A 6,000-nucleotide genomic window follows, 5' to 3' on the forward strand; every position below is an offset into this window, starting at 1 on the left:
TATAGTAAGTAAGGAGTGATTATAACTACTCTAGCAGCCCTGTAAGGCTCTAGGGCCGACTTAGACACAGCGATGCTTTAGCTAAATGCTAAATTACCATATTTACCAATTTAGTTTTACCATTTGCTAATGAGCATATAAACACAAAGTAGTCTACAGCTGAGGATGATGGGAATGTCATTCATTTTGCAGTATTTAGTGATAAACCAAAATCGGACAAAGCACTAGATCATCAGAGTCATTAGGATTCATCCTCTGGGGAACATGAATGTCTGTAAGTCAACTTCATGGCATCTAATAGTTGTTGAGACATGTCACTCTGAACCACAGATATCAAGCTCAAAAGTCAGGATCAATTAAGTCATTAGGATACATCATCTGTGAAAAATAAGTATATGTCGAAAATATTATGTCAAACCATCAATTGGATATCATGATATTTCATAGAATAAATATATATTTCAACCTGAGTGAAGTTGAAAAGACAGGGGGTCATAAGGCTTCCTCCTCTGGGGATCACGAACCTGTGTACAGAGCTCCACAGTTATTCATTAGTTGTGTCCTAACAAAGAGGGTGAATGTGTTAAACATTATTTGTTTTTTAAACATCCATATAATAGCTTTGTCAATGCGTTATTATGCTAGCGTTAGCATTTAGCTCAAAGCACCAAGATTGCACAATAACGCCTCATAGACTTTATATGGTACAGCCTCATAGCATGACTGTAGACTGTCTTCTTATTTTGTCTGTCAGTTACAAAGACAACAAAACACTCCCCAAAAGCTCAGCAGTAAAAGTGTGACATTATAATAGAATATAAGTGAGAAAAGTGTTGTGTGTTCTGTGTTGGCTGTTAGTCAGGTTGTGAACTGACCCAGCCGTTCTTCTGTAGAATATATTTTTGTGAATATTTACACAGAACTACTTTGTGTGATCTAAACTGTTATAAGCCAGTGTTACTGGACTCAGTAAACAATGACTTTATAAGTAGTTTGAAGCAGTGAACATCTGGGGTTAACTGTGTTCAGATGAAATTCAGGGGACGAATATTTGTCCTGAACCGTCACTGATGAACTCAAACAGCTCTGTGATTCATTCCAGGCCTCCAACCACAACCGGCCATCAATAAATAAACCAGATTGAGGGACACAAAGAAATAAAAGAAGAAAAGCGTTTAAAAACGTTCAAACTTTATTTAGAGTATCTGTAGACTTTTCACAGAAAGTCATTCGTGCAAAAAATGTCTATAAATAGCCCTAGACAGAAAGACAGTTGTGGAGCAGACTGTTTGCATGAATGGCGGACATGCTACACACACACACACACACACACACACACACACACACACACACACACACACACACACACACACACACACGTCCACTTAGTGTGTTTGTTGGTATTTCCTGTTAATGACCCTGCAGTTATTATGCTGGAATCTGACCAGCTACTGTTCCCACCCTCCCACACACTCTGAGGCCCCTTATGTTTAAAAAAGTGTTTGTTGTCACTATGCAGTGTCTGTTCTGCCGATTGCTCGGTGTTGCTGCTTGCAGCTTTCTCGAGAACAGCTCATCAAGGCAACTTCACGCTCAATACTGTACTTCCTTGGGTCCTCAGCAATACACCCGCCATGTGTGAAGTCGATCAGATGAACGGTTGTCATGAAAAGTACATACATACAGACTGACACAGTCTGAAGCATTGCTAATTTTGCTAACTTGAACTAACAACAATGATTTTAACAGACCCCTGCAAGCCAATCAAAGAGCAGGGTCTTCCTTGGTTGTTATATTAAGAATAAAAATAGCTAATGAGATCAGTATAAAGTTCTCAAGTATTAAGATGATATATTATCTAAAACAGGACAATTTGGTGAAAGGGGTCATTTAATTTCCATGGTGATGGTGTATTTAAAGACCAATCAAACATGTCAGCTCAGGCGTTATAAAATGTGGCTGTTTTCTTTGATTCTTATATTGATTTGGTATATATATATATATATATATATATATATATATATATAAAGTGTTCCTTAGACACCAACTCTTTAAACTTTAAATAAGATCCAAGATCAGTTGTTAGCAGGCTTTATCAGCTGTAGCTGTGGTGTACGAACATGCTGACTGTCTTTAGTGTTCCTGCCAACACTGATAGCATCCCTTTAGCCGTGTGCAGGTTCCTACTGAGGTCACTGTGAACCTCCGCTCAGCCAGCAATCAGGAGGTCAGAGGTCATGGCAGACAGTCACTGAACGGGAGGACAGAAGATGTGAAGCAAATAAAAACATGTGAACTTCCACAAATTATTCTGGTCATTTTCTCACTAAAATAATTGAAAGCGCACTGTCAGTGCATAGAAAGCAGTTGTAAATCATGCAGTCATCATGTGCTATATATGTGTCTGTTTGTTTCAGATTCAGAGAACAGCTTGGAGACTTCTTCCGTTCTCAGTCATTTCCTTCTCTTTTCTTCTCTCACAGTTCCAGTTGAAATTTGATATCAGTTTCAGCCCTAAGTCCAGACTCAAACATTATTTTCTCCCACCAACACAGAATTTTTTGAATAATTTCAAGAGTGTATAGATCTAGTATTTCATTGTGTTCAGGGTTAAAACTGGGCTCTTCCAAAATAAAGATTGAAGTTATCCAATAAGGGTTAAGAGTTATGGATTTTCTGTTTCTGTTTCTGTGTCTCTTTAATCAAGGATTTTAAATGTCATTACAGCCAAATACACACCACAGTTGCTGTCATTAACCTGAATTTATATGATTTTGTCACCACAGTGCATCAGCCCGCATTGACTGCTGGTTATGAGCAATAATTACTATTCAGTAAAATACTTTACTAAATTCTATTTCATACTCGTTCTTTTGTAAAAAATATGTAAACTACAAAAAACGGCGATGCTTTCGATTAGTCAGTCAGATTTATTCAGGCCAGGGAATATAAACCTAAAAACTATTGTTACTAAGTGTTGTCTTTTCTTTCAAAAGTATAAGCTTTTTCATTTTTACAGTTTCCTAAAACACAGATGTGTCACAGTTTTAATAGACGTAGTGACCCTAACAACACCCAAAAACATCTTTCTCACAAAAAGGCATCCTAGCATTTATTAACCTCTATGAAATAATTTCACAATGTCTGTGCAAGCGTCATGACAACGGAAACACAAACACAGTTTGTCAATGACAACATAGTATGTGTGATGTGATACTGAAACTACAATCTAGAGAAACAACAGAAATGACCTTAATATATAATGTTTAACCCATTAAGTTAAATACTTTAAGAAGCAAGAAGCAATTGATGGAAACTTAGTTTGTTTTAGTTGTTTAGTTGTTTAGTTGAGTTTAAGTTTATTTTATTTATTGTAGTTCTTTAATTTCTTTCAGTAGAGTTTAAAAGTGAAGTGCTTCTGTCTAGTTTACACGTTTTAATTCAGATCGTTGGTTTATTTTGAAGTGAAAACAGACCATCCCTTCAAAACAATAAAAAAAATGGATGCAAACATTAAACCAAAAATTTTGAAATCCAAATTGCATCAGTTCTGTAAAAGAAAAGTGACAAAAAACAGATACATTTGAGGCATCGACAAATCAACAACAGATTAGAGGTCTGTAACTGTTTGTTTGTCTTCTCTGCTGATGGAGCTCAACAAGATAACAGATTAAAGAGCTGAACTCACATCATGAGTTATCTGTGGTATGTTAATAGACAGCTGATCCCTGCTGTGTTCACATCTACTGATCACAGATCAGCCTGATCAGATACAGGCCCTTGATGTCAGAGTAGGGTGTGTGTGTGTGTGTGTGTGTGTGTGTGTGTGTGTGTGTGTGTGTGTGTGTGTGTGTGTGTGTGTGTGTGTGTGTGTGTGTGTGTGTGTGTGTGTGTGTGGTGTGTGTGTGTGTGTGAGGCTGTGAGGGTCTGGAGAGGATGGGTCAGGGTGAGGATGGAGGAGGTGGGCGTGGCTACTGACATTACTGAAAATGGGAGGAAACGACTGTTTACACACACACACACACACACAGACACACACACAGACACACACACAGACACACACACACACACAGACACACTGACGTCCTGACCACATCAGATCCCCCCTCAACATTTCCACTTATGTTTTGTTGAATTAAACCTTTTCCGTACTGTGCTACAGTCACAGAAAATGCTCGTTTCTGATTGGATGGTATAGTGACCACTTGAAGTGCTAGTTGGTGAGCTACTGCAGCTGCCGAGCTAACTGTTAACACACTAGTCGGACTGAATGTAATGAATGCATGCAAGCCATTGTAGGTCAGAGTAGTTCTCCAAGGTAGCTTGGTTGCTAACGGGGCATAATTTGCAACGTTGACTCCTTTCTCGTAAGTGGCATTATTTCAAACAAAAGGGAAGAGATATTAATTAATTTTGGTTTATTACAATAATTACATTTATTTTCATACTTTAAGGCCTCCAGTTTGTAGTACAGTCCATCATACGACCACAGTACTGTTGGTCAAAGTTTAAACAGGAAGTTGTACCATGAACAGTAATGGACAGTTTGGGACATAGTTTTACTGTTCAACTTCCTTTATTCTTCAAACTAAGTTTGTCTGACCTGGAGGTTTGTTCACAGTCAGATTCATCCTTTCACTCCTCAAGTTCTTGACCTGTCAGTCTTCTTTTAAGTGGTGTTGACATGTTCTAAGATCACAGTTATTAACTTAGTTATTAACAGTGTTATAACTAAAGATAGAAATAATGGACAAAGCTTTGAAAATACTGGAATTAGTCTTTATATATTGCTCTGATATCATTTTACAACTAATGTCAAAATTGATGGCCGTGTTGTCTCCTAACAACAGCTGTAAACAGACGCATAGATCGGAACTCCGAGGGAAAAAAAGTCTGATTTAAAACAGGATTGCACACAGACACACATACACAGTGAGAACTGTGAAGTTCTGTGTGTCCAAAGCCTTATATGGAGATGTTCCTGTAGCTGAGGTCACTGACAGTGAGGTATGACATCACGCGCACACACACACACACACACACACATACACACAGTGATGAATGTAGGTCAGTAATATAAACTGTAAAGCACAGAGGACTGTAAATATTTTAGCAGTGATGTATGTGCCATGACACACACACACACACACACACACACACATACGCATGCACAGACCCCCCGGGGGGAGGGAGGGGAGGCAGGGGGTGTCTGAACAGCTTGTGACGTCTCCAGGCCATGATAACGTCTGCTAATTGGTTCCATCAGGTCTCAGTGTGTGTGTGTGTGTGTGTGTGTGTGTGTGTGTGTGTGTTGTGTGTGTGTGTGTATGCGCTGTCTGTGGCCAATGTTATAGTTACTATCTCACAGTCACTATTACAAACTTTTTTTGTTTCCTTCCAAAGCACCGTGGTAAAACGGGTCGCTCACCACTTTTGAACACAAGATAACAACGACATGCAGCTGTGGTCGAACTGGAGGGAGGAGAGCGTGAAACCATGTCGTCCTTCACAGGAGGTTTCACACCAATCCACTTTAACTCGTTTGACCCTGACAACTCGGACATGTGACCTGACCAACATCAACTTGTGAAAGACCCAGAAGAAATTAAAAACTGGGCAAAACAATTCCCCAGAGATCAAGGGTTCAAATACAGGTAGCAGCATCTACCTAGAGTACACAAATGGAGGAGAAGGAACTCAGATATTTTACTAAAGTAAAATACCAAAGTGGAGAAATACTCTGTGATAAGTAAAAGTCACGCATTAGAAGTTTTACTCACAACAAAGACAAAACTACTCATTATTCAGATGGCCTATAAAATATTGTTTTAATGTTGCAACTGGTGAAGCTAGGGCTAAACTAAATAATCTTTTTTTTTTATTATAATCGTTATTTAGATACAAACATACACAAGTTAAATTTGACCTCTGCATTTGAACCATCCTCAGCATTTTTAAGAGCAGCCGGCTGCTGTGAAGCTCCCAGGGAACAGGGGACAC

The sequence above is a fragment of the Anoplopoma fimbria genome, chromosome 16, assembly GCF_027596085.1.
Source record: "Anoplopoma fimbria isolate UVic2021 breed Golden Eagle Sablefish chromosome 16, Afim_UVic_2022, whole genome shotgun sequence".
Classification (NCBI taxonomy): domain Eukaryota; kingdom Metazoa; phylum Chordata; class Actinopteri; order Perciformes; family Anoplopomatidae; genus Anoplopoma; species Anoplopoma fimbria.